Below are 17,787 nucleotides of genomic sequence, written 5' to 3'. Positions count from 1 at the left end.
AAATTCATGCATCTGATGTGGGAGCTTGCTGTATAGTGATGTGAGAAGAAAGCTGGTGCAGGGGTGCCCTGTATTGAGCTAAGTAGCAAGCAACTTATGGGAGGCATCACAGAGAGAGGGGTGTTTGAGTGGGTCTTTAGGAATGAGTTGAGTTTGCCAGGCATAAATGCTACTAGAATGTGCATGCACAAAGGAAGGGGCGCTCCAGGACAGGGCATGCACAGTATAAAGGTGCTGATGAATAAACAGTGTGGCATGCTCAGGACGGTTCAAAATCTAGCATGCCCCAAACTGTGACTATAGATCAAAGGATAGAAGAGATAAGGCCAGAATATCAGAACTGTGTGCCAGCTCAGGATTGGGGATTTTTGTCCTGGAGGATTCTGGAGGTCTTATTGTTTTCATTTTGTTTTTTTTCTTAAGATTTCAGGCAGATGGGCTCAAACTGGCAGTTATGGCAAAATGAAGGGGAGCTGAGAAGGGAAAAGACTAGAGGCAGAGGTGAGTTAGGAAGGTCCTGGATAGTTCTGGCAGGACAGTGGAAGAGAGAAGTGGGTGGATTCAACACTTAGAAATGATTTAGTTGGGGACTGGAGAAGGTAAGGGAGTGACAAGAGAGTGGGAGTCAGAAGGAAGCTGAGTTTCCAGCTTGAACAGTTGGGCGAAGAGTGGCACCATTAACCCAGAGAAGAGAGAAAATTGGAGTGAGGTTGAGAGGACATGATTTGAAATGAGTACACACTGTTGAGGGAACCACATGAGTCTTCAAGAAACAGTTCCTGTCTGCAGAGTCTGCAAATGCTTTAGGTCTGCTATCGCCTGCAGATCGAACTACCAGGAACATTATTTCATGCCTCAATCTTCATTTCCTGCCTCAACATCAATCTGCCTTCTCTCTGTGTTGCCAAATTTTTCCTTGTGTCCTGCTTTCCAAGCTTCGTTTTTCTCCCTGCCCATCTTGTGTACCCTTTCTATAAAGTCAACCCTAGTGCCACATTTTGTTGCCTCCAAACTAAACACAAGCACAGCCAAGGCGCGAAGGAGACACCCCAGCTGTTTGCTGACTTGAACAAGATGTAACTTAAAGATCCAAAAGAGAGAAAGCTCACCTGTAGTTTTTGTAGTGTCTAAAACTTTCTTAGCTTGATACCTGTTAAAGAAGTTTGGAAATACCAAAGATAAATAGAAATAAAAATCAAAGCAATGGTTTCTTCTGCTTATGGGAGACTATGCCCCTCTCCATGCTTAGTTTATTCACCTGACACTGTCATTGGAACCAGCCTTCCAGGCAAGCTGGTAGCTCCTGGTAGTTTAAAAAACTTTGTTAGGGATGGGGGCAGGTGAGATGGCATCACTCTCCCACTTCAGTCAGGGACCCCCAGAAAGGGAGGGTAACAGGGAAACTTTGAGACGGGGGTGGGAGGAATGGGGGGTGGGGGGAGAGTGGAGGAGGAGGCAGCTTCTCTGAAAGGTGGCCAAGCAGGCTCAGCTGTGACAGCAGGGCACAGGAGTCCTTCTGAAGTCACAGGAGGCTCCAACTGAGAGTGTGACTGTCTTTTCAGATGGTCCATTACTGGAGGATTACAATTTTAAAAATTAACTAGCCCCCTTATGAGAGGGACCAGATTGAAGACAATATGCTGCTTTGTTTCTCTAGTTCTCTCTCATTGCAAACAAGACTCTAAAAATGCTTTGCAGAACTAAACAATGAATTGTGCAGGAGAGCACAGTAAAGTCCAGATGAAGGAGAAGCCACTGTAGTAGTTTCCCAAAAAGCTACAGCAAGGGTGCTCATTGGCAGGACCTGAAGGCTAAAAGTCTTGCAGCAGGAGTCATGGAAGTGTGTAGAAAGACGAGGAAGAGAAATCTGAGGACTGAGAACACAGGTGCAGGGATCTGGTTACAAGGAGCACTGAGGCGGGGGGAGGCAAGAACCTCATCCTATGAGTTGTGAAGTATCCCTGTGAACAGGTCCCAGAAGAAGGTGGATTGGTGCCTGGAAGAGCCTGGAGGGCTTGCTTGCAGTCAGAGGTCAGGTCATTGTCTGGCACCCCTAGCCTTTCCTTCTGGCCTCTGGATCATTAGTGTCATAGAAATGAGCAGTGATCTCAGTCTTCTGACTCAGCCATCACAAAAGCAAATTGTAGGGGGCCCAGGCAGGCCATATAAGTAAGTGCATCCAGCCAGGTATAGAAGAAACCATCTGGATCTCACCATTGATGGAAACATGAATAAAGACAAATATTTTTGTACCATCAGGAAATTTGCAGTGTGAGAAGATGATAAAGGGCCACTTGCACTCAGTGTCAGTGTCAGAAGCCACTAGAGTGTGGTGGGAGAGGTGGCAAGCCAGATGGCTCATTCTAATGGTAGGGCCACACTTCCTACAACTCACTGGGGCTAAAGAAGACTGAATGCCTTATCGCTGCCATGGCTGATTTTTAAAAGAAGCTATACTAATTTTTACATGCTGTCTGTCAATTATTTTTAACTATTCAGAGTTTTAAAAGACACGACTGTATTCAACCTATATGTATTCTATTTAAAATCTCTGATCTGGTCTGATATTCTTTCATTTTAAATATGAGGCAATGGGAGGCACACAGAGAAGTGTCCTGCCCTCTGCTATACTGTAAGTTGGGGACAAGACTCCACCTGGAGCTAGCTTTCCCCATGTCTGGGCCTCCTCCAGCTCCCATTGTTCTACGCTGCTTCCATGGGTGCCTTCTCCTCCCCTATGAGAAGCTGTTTCAGCCTCTTCTGCTGCTGCCTGGCTGTCAGCAGTAGCACCCTTCTCAGGAAGCATTCTGTGCCCCATGCATATTTCACCTGCCAAAAGAAAATAAGCCAAGTACCTTATCCACTCCTTCAGGACCTGTAGTGCATGGAATGGTGGCCCTACAGATATGTTCGTGTCCTAATCCCTAGAACTAGTGAATGCTACAAATGCCATCTTACTCAGAAAAAGGATCTTTATAGATGTAATTAAGTTAAAGAAGCTGAGATGAGATCATTCTGGGTTATCCAGGTAGGCCCTAAACCTAATGACAAGTATCCTACCAAGGGGAAGGCAGAAGAAGATTACACAGACAGAAGAGGAGGAGAAAATGTGACCAAAGGGGCAGGGATTGGAGTGATGTGGCCATAAGTAAAAAAATGCCAGTAGCTACCAGAAGCTGGATGAGCGAAGAATGAATTTCCCCTAAGGCATCCGGAGGTAGCATGGCCCTGTCAACACCTTGTTTTTGGACTCTGGCCTCCAGAGCTGTGAGAGAATAAGTTGTGTTGTTTTAAACCACCTAGTCTATAGTAATTTGTTATAGCTGCCACAGGAAACTGATACAGGACCCTTCCTTCTGCTAGGGAGTTGGAATGTCCTGCGAGACCAATAACAGTAATGACTACCATCTGTTGAATGCTTCAGCTCCACCAGATTTACAGATTTTCCCAATCCTCATACCGCTCTTTAACATGGCATTATCTCCCCTCCTGTCCCCTTTCCCACTCATAACAGAAATAGGGAAACTGAGGCAGACACAGAGCTCTAAAGCAGTAGAGCCCAGATTTGAAGCCAATGCTCATTACTCTCACTACCACTGCGGGACTTGTTTCAATAAGCTCTTGTAACATAATAGTGAACTTCCATAACTCCAAGTGGACCCAATGGTGGGAGTTTCCACTGTTGCAACAGATCAGTACAACTTTTTTTTTTTTTTTTTTACAATGGCCAACTTTCTTAGATTTAATATTTTAGACAATATTATGACAATATTGAAGAAACAGTTGTGTCTGGTGCCTAGATCTGTGGGAAAATACACATTACTTTCAGACACAGGTAATGCTAAATTGTATCATACGGTGAACCACCATGAGGAACAGCTCTGACTGTTCATACACTGATAACTTCATATTTTCAGGCCTTTGGGAACAACCACAACACAAATGCAAGTCAGGAGAAACTGACTTCACCCTAATACAGGAGAGGCAAACTGTAGGTTGACCAAAAATGGAATAGGGTTTACTAGAGAAAAGGCGAGGTATCTGGAAGTGTATGATGTTTAAGTAACTAGAAATATTATGAGGAGTAGATTATGATCCAAAGAATAAGACCTAACTGTGGATTTTAAATAGTAATCTTGAGTTCTTAGACAATTAAAGTTTATTTCTCTGAGCTTCAATTTAAAAATATGTAAAATGTAAGGGATAGAAATTATGTATATACATGTATATATATATATATGGAAGTATATAATAATATATATATATATATATATGGACCAGTATGTAGCCCATATTTGGTTTTTGGTAAATAAGTTATTTATTATCATTATGATTGTCGCCAATTTCCCTTGACTTGTTCCCTTTTACATTACACAAAATTTTATTTTATTTTTTAAAAATTTTATTTATTTATTTGAGAGAGAGAGAGAGCAAGACAGCAGAGGCAGGCAGAGGGAGAGGGAGAAGCAGACTCCCTACTGAGCAGAGAGCCTGATGTGGGGTTCAGTCCCAGGACCCAGAGATCATGACCTGAGCCGAAGGCAGACGCTTAATTGACTGAGCCACCCAGGTGCCCCTATTATAGAAAATTTTAACTCAAATATTCTGTAAGAGGATATCACAAAATATCCAATCACCAGTTTAATTTCTCTTTTATCATCATATATAAAAAACTGAAATTCCATACCAGAAATAAGCACCCTTTCAAATTATCCTTTAAAATAACTTGTTGCAAGTATACATAAATTCGCTACCTGTATAATATTCTTTCAATTGACTTAGAGATGTGAAGGCAGACTTGTTAGAGAGGAAAAAAATCTATAAAGGCTATACTCATTCATCCACCAGATATTTATAGAAGACTGTCTCCAGAATCAATGCAGAGTGCAATAATTGCCCTAATAGTTATGAGTAAAATGTTGTAGGATTATAAACAGAAAAATACAGTGAAGTTTGTTAATTAAAAAATTAAGCATAAATTCAAAACACTGAGAACTCCCTACTAATATAATGTAGGCTTGGAGGAGAGGGGAAATAAATAACGGGAAGGACAGCATAGTATAAGGAGAAGCTCTATGAAAGAGGTAGCTGTCTGGTGGAGTCTTAAAGGAAAAATCAGAGTTCGAATTGGGGGATGCAAGGTTTCTAGACCAAAAGATGGAGATCAAAAATTTCTTTGTGCCTGTGGGAAGCAGCAAACGGTCTGTTTTGATGGAGCAAAGAATATATAAAAATGAATATTTTATTTAACATTGGAAAGGTATATAATAGAGACCTTAAATATGACCTGAGCATTTCAAATCTTGTTATATAGTGGATGTCCTTAACATCCTTAGTAGAAGAGAGATGTGATCAGAAATGTGCACTTTGTAACTTAGGTATGTAGCCTGTGCTAGTGGGAATAGATTCAGAGACACCATTTAGGAGGCTAGGTGATAATCTAGGTGAGAGGAGAATCAATAATCAACTAGTGGGGAGGGAGTAGGATGGGAAGGGAATAAAAGACCAAGGGGAGTTAGCCAAAGAACAATTAACTGGTTGGATTGTGGTGGGCCAAGGAGGAAGGGGGTCAAAGATGACTCAGAATTTTAGATCTAAATGCCTAAGAAAATCTCATAGTAATCTGAATAAGGAACACAGAACAAAGGGCAGACTTTTCTGGAAGAAATGATATACCTAATTTGGGATGCATGGAGATAGCCACAATGCAAATGAAAAACAAAACAAAACAAAACAAAAAAACAAAATCTCTTTATTTGGAACAAATTTTGGTTCTGGAGATTGGGAAGCAGAGAGTCCTACCTGAGGTTCATAGTCTGGAGAAAGTTTCAGATTACTAAAGGAGAGCATAAAGAGAAAGAAAAGAGACAAGAATAGTCCCTTGAGGGCAGCATCTAATTTCATGGGGTTTGCAGTAAAATGGTATCCAGAGAAGAATAGTCTGAAAGGTAGAAAGAAAATAAAATTGTCCCCATATCTCTAGTGTGCTTGAAAATCAAGACGGTGCAGATATTTTATAGACTAAGATCTTAGAGAAAGCTGTGTTTTTTGCCAATATGGGTTGTCTGGAATGCCCACCCACCTCCATCTAGCCAATTCCAATTCATCCATGAGGCTCAGTGTAAATGTTGCCTCCTCTGTGAAGTCACCCTAAGCCATTTCCTAAGAAAAGATAGTCCTGGAGCAACCCTAGTGGCACAGCTGTTTAGCGCTGCCTGCAGCCCGGGGTGTGATCCTGGAGACTCAGGATCGAGTCCCACGTCAGGCTCCCTGCATGGAGCCTGCTTCTCCCTCTGCCTGTGTCTCTGCCTCTCTCTCTGTCTCTCTGTCTCTCTGTCTCTCTCTCTCTGTGTCTCTCTCATGAATAAATAAAATCTTAAAAAAAAAAAAAGATAGTCCTGTTCTCGCACTTCTTATAGGAAGTCTCAGTTTACATTATCAGTCTCAGTCTCAGTGTTTCTAGTCATTTGGCCACATGGTAGACATTCTTTAAATGCCTGGTGGTGGGTGCCACAACTAGTATTGAAGGCGTAAGAGAAGGGGCTAGTTTTGCTTAGTAGGAATGATACTTTTCTTCTAAGACAGGACAGAAGGGAAGACCTCTAGGCTCAATATCTAGGATCTAGAGGCTTCTCAATGACTTCAAAAATTTTGGAGACCCAAAAATAAAAACAAAACAAAGAACACCTCCAAAATTTGAAAACAAAGGTGAAAGGCAGAAATAATATATGCTTAAATATCTACAAAAGTTGTTCTATCAAATAGCAGCCATAATTCAAATCAAGTCTTCTATAATTGTGAATAAATGTGGCTTAATGTGGGATATGGGTGCATGAAATACATACATAGTATATAAGCAACTTTAACTTGATTTTAGGTGATGCATCTAATAGTATGCATGCCCAGAACCTGGGAAGACCTTAAACGGTCCTGAGAGAAGATCATCAGAGCAATTTTGAAGTAGAGAGGAAGGAAGACCTATTTTATAGGTCTTCTATGCTGGCCACTTTATTTCACATACATCACTGAAATAAAGGTGAGAGGTTATGGTAAAGACAGAGAAACTAATCCTATAAAAATGTTCTCTTCCTTGAGCCTGGTCGTTACCTTCGATGATTCCTTGTTTCACTTGTAGCTGTGACTGACATGGAGGCATGTCTACCTTGACATTCAGGAACAGAGAACATCCATCTACTGTCCTAGCAATCTAGTGATCGCAATCCAACCCCCCCAAATAGGTATCTAATTGTAAAAAGTTCAAATTGTTAATAAACAGATGCAGGCAAAGCAAACTCTCAATATCCCACAAAGAATAATTACGATGGTTTTAGAAACAAGCTATGACTTTCCAGAAAAACTTGCTAAGCAACTTCTAGCCCTTGGCAAATCTATATACTTAGTTTTGTTGCCTTTATAAAATATATTAACAAAATAATAGCAATAAGACTGAAAAAATGCAATGCCTAGATGAAACCCTAAGGGGGTTTTCTGGAGTGAAGCAATTAGAGGAAGGTAAACAGTGCCTTTTTGCTGAAAAAAATTTTTTTCAGTGGAGTTTTTTTTATTAATTTCAGATTTAGAAATTATTAAAAATGGGACTACATGCACAAAATATAATCTCATTGATGAAAATGACAGCCTAAAATCCTATTTCAAACCCAATTTTCAATACATGGAAGTTGTTCCTGAGCATCTGAGACATATTAGGATATTCTTGTTAAAATTACCACAGTCTGTGGAGAAAATTAACTTTCTGAAGTATCCCATTGGTGCAGAAGTTATGGGCTTTTTAAAAATTAACATTCAATTTTCTAAAATATATTGCTGTGTTTTCCTAGTACTGTATCTTTAAATAAAATAGGCACCATCTCTATTAAATGTATATAAATGTAAACTATATACAGTTTTTAATATAACTATGGTATGATAATTTTATACTATATGTCTGACATTATAACAATCTCTCTACATATGCATCTTTCTCTCTGGTTATTTAAAATGAAACCGCTCACAGGTGTTCTATTAATGTGTCTGAGAAAAGAAAGGCAGAGGCAACTGCCTTCCCTGGCAATCAACCACTGCCACATTATTTTCAAATTTTCATCATGAAATTGCATTTATGTAAAGTAACCAAGGGGGAGAAGTGAGGGGAGGGGGGGAATATTACAAGAAACCAAAGTGAGGAGGCAATAATAAAGTCAGAACCCAATGATCATTTCAAGGGCAAATATCAGGGTAGACTTAACTTTTTAAATAATCAAGCATTATCTTAATGTCTTATGTGTTGTTCTGGATATAGAAATGTGGTTTGGAATATCTCCCTTCCCTGAAACTACACCAGAGAATCAAGAACGTACGTCAGCTTCCTCTAACTGCCATAGAGTTGGCAAAGGGGCAGGAGTCCTGTGGAGTGACAGGGAGAGTCAGGCTGGCAGTCCCTAATTGCTCTATTTGCGCTTTAATGGTTCTTTCTGCTGACTTCCATTTTGTAGAACTTCTATTCATGATCAACAGGCTTTTTGTATAAGATATTAACTGTGCTTTTAGAACTTATTTTTTTTTAAGATTTTGTTTATTCATGAGACACACACACACACACACACACACACACACACACACACGCGCGCGCGCGCGCACTCTCAGAGAGTGAGAGAGAGAGGCAGAGACACAGGCAGAGGGAGAAGCAGGCTCCATGCAGGGAGCCCTACAAGGGACTCTGCTGATCCCGGGTCTCCAGGATAACTCCCTGGGCTGAAGGTGGCGCTAAACCCCTGGACTGCCCACTTTTAGAACTTTTTAAAGTACTCAGAGTCTTGCATATTTGGGAAGAATTCCCTATGCAGAGACCAAGCTTTACATTAGCTGAGTGAATATGCATTTTAAGGATTACATGTTAATGAGACCAAGTAAAATTTGGTCATTTGAACAACTGACCAAGCATGCAAATGCTGGGACTTTATGTATAAAAGGAAATTCTTGATTGAGTCTTTGATTTATATAACTGAAGTAATTCTCTGTGTTTTGTTTTACTCTAAACATAAAACTCACCAGACCACGGAGGAGGGTCGCATGTCAATCAGTATGACAACACATTTTAAGCCTTCCTCTGCTCCAGTTGCACTTTCAGGTAATCTGGTTCCCTGCTCTGTGGTGGGAAGGGTGTGTCCAATGTTAGATCAATTGAGAATTCTTCCCCTGTGTTCAGATCAGGGAAAGACAGAGTCAGTCATCACTTTCCATAGTCTTCAATCCTGGAATATGCTCACTTAGCTCAGAGAAAAGGGTACAGAAGAGATATCAAAACAGTGAACAAGATAGGGTTAGAATAGGTTTTTGATCTAGGCCTTGTGGCTACCTAGGTGTAGAACACTAATCAACCATGTCCCACTCCAGCCCTCAAAAGACCCCAGGTAGAATGACCAGAGGAACTAGGCTGAGGGCCAAGGGAAAGAAATCTGGGTCAGATGGTAAAACCACTCCCTAAAGCTCAAAGGTGGCCAAGCTTATCAGGGTGGGTTTGGGAAACCATGCTTAAATTGGATGGAAAATATGAAAAGATAATTTTTCTTTGACAAAATAAATGGTCATTTTATATGGTTCAATTCAGTTATAAGGTGTCTGTTTTGCTGGAGTAGGTGTCTTTCTCGTAAAAGGGTCCAGTGGGTATAGGGGGTTAGAGAGGTTGTAGAGGTTCCAATGCTGATTCCTTTTAAAACATTCTATTTCCTCCTCAAATGTTGGTTTTAAAGAACATTTTACAGGTAAAAACAGGCATAACATTTGATACATATGAACTGCTTCAAAATATTTAATCTGATTGAGTCCTCACAGCCTTATCAGCAAACAACCCATTATCATTCCTTAGTTTCCGACACATGGCACCATCCTATTTATTCTCCCATGCATGGTCCATTCTTTTTCGAACTTCCTTAACTGGATTTTCTGTGTTGGCTGCTTGTTTAAGGGTATTTCTCAGGTTGAAACCTCATTCCTCTTCTCTACCCCAGAGACATCACTCGTTTTTATACACACAACCTTCACATTTTTATCTCCTACCTGAACCTTTTCCCAAAACTCTGCTTCTACTGTTCAAACTGCCCGCCAGATACACGGTACTTAATTTTCCAACATCGCTTCCCTCAACAACTTTATAGCTGAATTCATCATTTCTTTTCCCTCCTCCCTTCACCCCTTGTGGCTCCTCCTTCTGACTTTCCACTTCACTTAATGGCATCATCATTCTCCAAGTTATCAAGGTGCAATTTGTTTCTATCACCTTGGATTCCTCTTTCTCCTTTGTCCTCCACATTTCCTAAGTCATCAAAGCTTTCTGATTATTCTTTCATAATTTATCTATAATTTGTCTCTACCAATGGTGTCAGAAAACAGAAGTAGGAAATGGATAATTCATCCATTATCTGAATATATTGTTACCTCACTAGTCCAAGGAACAAACAGGTAATGTCCTCCATGTTCTATGTCATTTGTGCCCTAGACTTTCCACTTTCCTGTTTGAGTGGTAAGAAATATTAAATTCAAGAGCATCAGATGAAAACCAAGCGAAACTTCCCTGGGGGTGTCTGGTCTTTGGTTACTGGATTGGGGAACTGAGGTAGAAAGGAGCTTTTGAACAGTTTACTTGGAGGGTTCAGACTTTAAATTTGCAATACTAAATAAATGGAAAACCAAGGAATTCCAAGGAAGAGTAGAAAACTCTACAGAGGAAGATAGATTTGGCCCTGAGATCCCAATTTGCTGCAATTTCAAACATTATTTTAGCCCTCAGGACAAAGAAAGTGATACATTGCAACTGCCAAAAAAGAAAAAAAAAAAAACTACTCCATTTTCTTTTCTATTTCTTCCTTCTGAGCAGAGGTATAGGTACAAATTGCTGCCTCAGAGTGAGCTGATGGGGAAAATAATGTAAAATATTAAATAACTAATCTCAGTTAATTAGATGACCGGGAATGTAGTACAAATGTGACCATGGACACAATGGAGATGCTCGACACCCTTGGGTTTCAGTAATTCATTGTAAAATTGTTATAATCAGTATGCCTACAGTGCATGTTAGGATTATAAGGAAAGATTAACTCAGTAGACAAAAGGACTAAGTATATTGATGTGTACATTAGGGAGAGCAATGATGTGTAAGTTATCATAATCATGTATGCCCAAGCAATGATTATAGCCTTCATACCCTGGCATGTTATTTACAAAGGGGTGTTAGGGCACAGAGTCTTAAAGAAGATAAATGCATACTGGAAAGACTTGGATTTGAGTTTTTTCTTCTGCCAATCACCATGTTATTTAATTTTTAGGCTTTAATTTCTTTATTTCTATAAAATGGGAATTAATTATGATGTCTACTTCATAGGTGGTGAGGATATAATGAAATAATGCATGGAAAGCACTTAGCTTTAGTAAACTTTAGTAAGAGCACAATTACTCATAGTTTTTATTAGTATCAGCATTCTGTTCTCATGTAAATATGCACCAAGAAATCAAGTCAAGCTGCGGACAGTGCTATTAGTTTAAGCAAATCCCTGTACTTTTTTTTTTTTTTAATCCCTGTACTTCTTAACCTAGAGTCATGATACATAGGTGGAATATAGATAGATGTTGGATGTTGGTGAATGTTGCTTTGCGAATTGGTAATAGTCTTAGCCAATGAGTTCAGAGCTCATCTGTGCTTAAGCACAATAATTTAATGTGCTTGGACAACCTGCAACACATTTTGGCAAACTGTCATCCATTTTGGTGTATTATGTTGCCAAATGCGTTAACGAAAGCATGATGTTTGCCAGCCCTAAACTTTAAGGTAAGTCTCATTTGAAACAGAGAGCCATGGATGGTATCCAGCCACAAGCAGTTCTCCCCAATATCTTCTACATGAATGTCAATGGTGCCCAAGGAGAAGAGAGAAGGATGAATATTTCAACACAATCTACCTGAATTGCTACAAAAGCAGTTCAAAGGGCACCTCAATGAGAATCAGATATTCCAGGAGAGAGAGAGAGAGGAGGGCCTTCTGTGTTTCCTTCTAGTGAGAAGAAATGGAGGATTCCCTTTTCAGGGACAGTGTTAGGACATCAAAATATTAATCATCCTATGCTATAAACAAGATATTGAAGGCGAGACCATGAAACTTCAGTATTTCACAAGAAGACTTTAGAAAGTTTAAAGAAATTTTAGCAAATTATAAATACACTTATTATTATTTATTTCAGAAATCCTCATTCATTAAAGTTAAATGAGTAGTTAGTGGGCTACCTTGTAGTTTATCTTTTGCATTATCATTAAATTTGAGGGTAGATAACATGGATTCCCTTAAGTATGTTAGAAGGCAGAATGGTTCCAGTTTTGTATTTATTATTGTTATTGTTTCATTAGTAGCCAATTAATTATTCCTAATGGATTATCAAAGGCACTAATGATATCTGGGTTCTTGTTTTCCACTAACTAGCTCTATTATAGAAAACTTACTATTTTCTGGAAAACCTTTTTTTTAAAACCCATTTCTTCTGTCCTCTATTGACCTCAAACTGATCCCTCTCACCCTCCAATGAAGGCTAGAAGGAGTGAGGAGAAGGGACAAGTTCTGAATAGTGTAGCGGTGGTAACAGCTCTCCCTTGCTCCAGCCTAATGCCAGAGGAAGGAGCTCCAGTAAGTAAATCAAATCAACACCGCCCCTCCTGCTTCTTTGTCCTTTTATATACAACTATTAAATCAGCTTTAAGTTCCCTGAGGGTAAGAATATAAGGTCTACTTTCAAACTGTGTTCAGGATCTAGCACCTTAATGTTAAATAATATCAGTACATTTTAATTGGCCTACTTTCAGAGCACCATATTAAATTATTCCCCTAATTAATTGGTTGATCTCATATTTCACTTATATTGTCAGGTTATTATTTTTCCCTTTAGGGCTCAAGACACCACTGACAGTTCAAATATTTCTTCATTAATTACCATGTCTTAGATTCCATATAATCTTATTATAATTATTTTGATATCATATTTATTACAGACCAGCATGTATTAGGAGCGATTAAGAACAGAGAATTAGTTTCAACTCTTCCCACTGATATGTACATCAAGTCATTGCTCAAAATTCAGTGGAAGGTGTAGTTGGCTTGGCAGAGGAGAGGCTTCAATTAAGTTTAATTGGTCAGACATTAAACCAGTTTCATGAAAGTGATCAATAAACATTTTATAATATTGGATCAAGTTTCTTGATCCTAAGAAATTTTGTACAATATAAGAAAAAATAAACTTTTAAAATCATATATACACTTGAGACACTTCTACAGATATTCCCTTGTCACTCTTAGAAAGGTGTCGCACCTTTTAAAATTTTTTTAAAATATTTTATTTATTTGAGAGATGCAGAGAGAGAGAGACAGAGACAGAGACAGAGAACGAGCAGAGGGTAGAGGCAAAAGAAGAGGGAAAAGTAGACTTCCCACTGAGTAGGGAGCCCAATGCAGGGTCTGATCCCAAAACCCTGGGATCATGACCTGAGCCAAAGGCAGACACTTACCTGACTGAGCCACCCAGATACCCTTAGAAAGGTGTAAGGAAGCTAGATTTTTAAAAATTCAATAAATAATTATAAATGCCTACTATGTGAGACACATTTGTAAATAGAGGTGAACAAATCCAAGTGAAGGCTGCCAAGGAGCTTAGTTTTTAGTGTGTGTTGTGGTGTGTAGGGACTTGGGGACAGTACTAGGATGTAAGCAGTCAAACCACTGTGTTTCAGGTAGAGGTACCTGCTATTGTCTAGAAACCAGGAGAGTGAGGTCAGAGACACTAGCTGGAACAGAGTGGAGAGTAGATATTTTAAACTAAGTGCAAAGAGGGCCTCTGGAGGATTTTAAGTTGAGAAGACATGATTTGAATTCCGTTTTTGAAAGACCGCTTTGTCAGCTGTGTGGAGAATGAATTAGGGAGGAGAATGGAAACATGGTTACCTTCTAGAACACTACTGATTGAGACAGGTGAGATGTGGCAGACAGATCTAGGAAAGTTCTGGTAGTGGAGGTGCTGCTAGAAGAAGGGACATATGAGGGAGTGGCTGGAAAGTAGGGCCTACTTCCAAGGGATGCTTGAAACAGGGATTCCTGTAAATGGGGAGTTGGAGGGAGATAAAGTTCCCTGGAGGGGCCTTCAACCTTGAGATTATTAATTTTGTGGTAAACTTTGGGTGTGGCAACACTAGATCCTCCATTTAATCTCTCTGCTAATGCAGAAGCACTTATGTGAACACCAATATTGATTATGGGACTGAGATAGAACATGGATGGCATCTCTGAAGACAGAGATGTTCTATTGTTTTCTTTACCACTATACTTCTAGTGCCTATTACAGTGCCTGGCAAATAATCAGAATCCAATAAATATTTGGTGAATGAATACAAAGATGAAGTCTGTGAATTTTTTTAAATGTATAGTTGTCATTCAAATTAATCCATCCCTATTCAATACACCTTGCTTTTAAAGGTAAATATAAGAGTTGTACTTGGTGCCAACATAAATAAATAGTCCCTTACATATATAGAGTCTGAAGCTCAGCAGTTAAGATGTGTCAGAATGTTCCTCTCTCTCAAACTCACAAGTCTTAGACTTGTTTTTTCTCAAACAACTATGCCAAGTCTTCCAAATGAAGAGATATCATAAAAACAGAAATAAATAACAAGCTAAGAGTAAGTAAAACCACTTGACTACTGTGTTTGTGCTTTAAGGACATGTGTCCCAGGTGGACACTACGGAGGGTTTTTTTCTGGATCATACTGTTAAATACAGAGCCTGGTTCTGAGCAGGCCCTCAGTTAATGTCAGTGGATTCCTAAAGTCGAAGTTCACTGAGGGTGAGAAAATATATCAGGCATGGTCCTTTAGTCTACCTGGAAGAGATATTCTGCTCTACTTATGAAGTTCTCCGTTCTTATGATTCTCACTGGAATTATGTGAGAAGTCTCATCATGTCAAAGTCTCTATGTACCTGCCTTTATCAGCTTCCTGACTTTAAGTTTTTGTTCAATCTGTAACTACCTGGTAGTTCCAAAGACCCAACAGTGGCCCCTCTAGAGGTTTTCTCTGCCTGTTCTTCCCTTTCCCTCCTGTCTCTCATTGGACTGTTTCCTCTGTTTCACCTAATTCAGTTTATTGCCCCTCTTGGACCGTGATGCAGAGCGGAAAACAATGATTAGGACCCAACACTAAACAGAACCTGCAACAACCAGAAGTTGTTGCCAAGGCAACTGAACCAGAGAGTCCTGCATCCAGCCATCACAGTGTGGGGGGAATTTTGGATGAGATCACTTGAGGGGCAGGGGGACCTTCAGGAAAAAAAGCTGAGCTGATAAAGGAACCAAGCAGTTGACATTCCAAGTGATGTCTTTTTCTTTCTCCTTTCGCAAAATAGAGAAGAGCTTGTTAAGGGCCTGAAAGATAAGCAAGCTGGGTAAACTAGATGGGTTTTCAAAGGCTCCTGTTCAATTAATCTGACTACAGCTAGATCAGAACGGTTGTGCTCCCGGGTACAAACAGAGGGGAGACTTCAGGGCAAGAGAGAGGAAGAAAGGGGACAGGGCATTAAACATATTCCTGAACTGCTGTATATACTATAATAGGAGTGATCGCCTTTATTTATACAATTCCTTTTGTCTGGGATACTGCAAGCACAGCATAAACATCACCTCCCTGTGCTTCTAAACACCCCTGTGAGCTGAGGATCAAGGACAGGGATTATCTTACAGATGGGAAAACTGGCACTCAAAAACAGCATATGTGCCAAGACCCCTTCACATGACAGTGGCACAGCCAGAAACAGAATGCAGGTAAAAATAACAACAATAATTTTTTTAATTGCTTCTTAACATCATCTCTGCTGGATCGAGATCTATTTCACAAAATTGACTTTAAAGGGCCAAAGTCTCTCTTCCTGTCACAGTGAGGTTACACACTCTGAATGCAGTTGTTTAAGCCCCTGATGCACAGACTGGTGGAGGTCAAGGGTGGGCTTGCCGACTACAGTCATCACATAAAAATGCTCCTGGACAGCAGTGCAGCTGCTCTGAACTTCATTCTCTTGGTTCAATGGCATACTGCCCTTTTAGGGGATTCATTTTGGCACCTTTCTGCCATATGGATTCTCAAACTGGGAATCTTAATCAATCAAACAAATGTTTATTGATTGGCTACCATGTTCAGACCTAGTGCTGTGACTGAGTAACAAATGTTACCTATGGCACTCACCTGCAAAAACCACTGTGTATACCACAGAGCCTTCTCCAGAAGGACAAAGGAAAACATGTAGTGAACAAGACATAAATGAACGGAAAATGAACTCTGAGGCACCACAGACTAAATGGTGGTAGCAGGTGTGGCAGTGTTCTGAGAAGAGCAGACTATGGTGACCTGAAGCCAGAGGAACCTTGACCAAGGGAAGGCCTCTTGAGCCATTTGTTAAGAGATTTGGTCTGTGAGAAGAATGAGATGGTGCCAGGTCCACATGAAACAGACCTGCGTATACACTATCACATGCCCTCCACACATGCTCCAGCAATAAGGACTGAGAGCACTCTATTGTAAATATTTATTTACTTACCATAGCTGCCCAACTCCTTCTCTAGACTCAGTCCTCCTGAGTAGGTACTGTGCTCTATTCTTTGTTGTACCGTTAGTGCCTAGTTCTGTGCCTGTCACATAGTAGGTGATCAGTAAACATATGATAATGACTAGATGGGTGGTTCAGTGAATAAAAAATGTTCCAAGATGACAACAATAATAATATCTAATGTTGGCTTCCATGCAGTAAGAATTCATAGCCGATGTTGAATGAATAAGCAATAATTCCAGGCTCCCATATAGTACAGTCGGCTATGATTTGGGGGGTTTAAGTCTTGGCTTTACCACATACCACCCTTATGACCTTAGGACAAAGCTCCAGATCTCTGTTTCCTCACTTGTAAAATCTGAATGAAATAATTACATTTACCTGAGTGGTCATGGGAAGGTTGAAAATGCAAAAAATACTTCATAAAGTATAAATCCTTGTACAAATCTCAGTCATTATTGCCACCCACAGTGTAATTTAGCATATTATTAATTTATGTCATCCATTACACACTTTTACCACCAAAGTACTGTTGTAAATCATAGGCCTTTTAAGGCTGAAATGGCCTAATCTTAGATAAATAAGCCAAATTTGACATAAAATAATTTCTCCCAAGGTCCAACAGACAGGACTAGAGGCATGTTTCAGACTCCTGGCCTGTGCTCCTTCCATGAAGCAGCTCCTAAAAGGCCTCCTGAGCAGATCAGTGTTGTAAAGATGGAAAATATGTGGTTGTCTTTCTCCCTTCTCTATTTTCATCATTCAGTGTCACCACATCAGAGCAGAACTGGAAACATTTCTGCAGTCACTTCTCATCTCTACCCTCTCTCAAGGCCAGATGCTACTTCTCTTTTCTGAAGCTCTGGCAGCATTTGGCCAGTCTCCTTGTTCAAGTCCACCCCCCACCTCCAATCTGGACTCTCATGCTAAATCATCTTTCTCAAGCATCATGTAAGCAGGTGACTGCCTGTCTCAGATACTTTAAAAAGCCTCTGATTGCTTCTTTTCCTAAAAGCTCCCTTCATAAAGTTTGAACCTCTTTTTTTTTTTAAGATTTTACTTAATTACTTGACAGAGAGCCAGAGAGCAAGAGACAGAGAGAGAGCGAGAGGGAGAGAGAGAGAGAGAGAGGTAGAGGAAGAGGGAGAAGCCGACTCCCCCCTGAG

At 40.0% G+C, this 17,787-nt stretch overlaps 1 long non-coding RNA gene across 1 annotated transcript in view; it reads right to left on the bottom strand.

Annotated features, from left to right (window-relative positions):
• The window catches only part of LOC102156818, a 69,266-nt gene that overhangs the window by 46,119 nt on the left and 5,360 nt on the right, over positions 1 to 17,787 (bottom strand). Inside the window, exon 2 of the long non-coding RNA XR_005361634.1 lies at positions 9,049 to 9,195. This is a non-coding gene — a long non-coding RNA (uncharacterized LOC102156818). The remainder of the gene's footprint in view (positions 1 to 9,048; positions 9,196 to 17,787) is intronic.

This window comes from Canis lupus, chromosome 7 (genome assembly GCF_011100685.1).
Source record: "Canis lupus familiaris isolate Mischka breed German Shepherd chromosome 7, alternate assembly UU_Cfam_GSD_1.0, whole genome shotgun sequence".
In the NCBI taxonomy this organism is placed as follows: Eukaryota; Metazoa; Chordata; class Mammalia; order Carnivora; family Canidae; genus Canis; species Canis lupus.
Note: the sequence above shows the minus strand (reverse complement) of the source record. Positions and strands in the feature narration are given on the sequence as shown.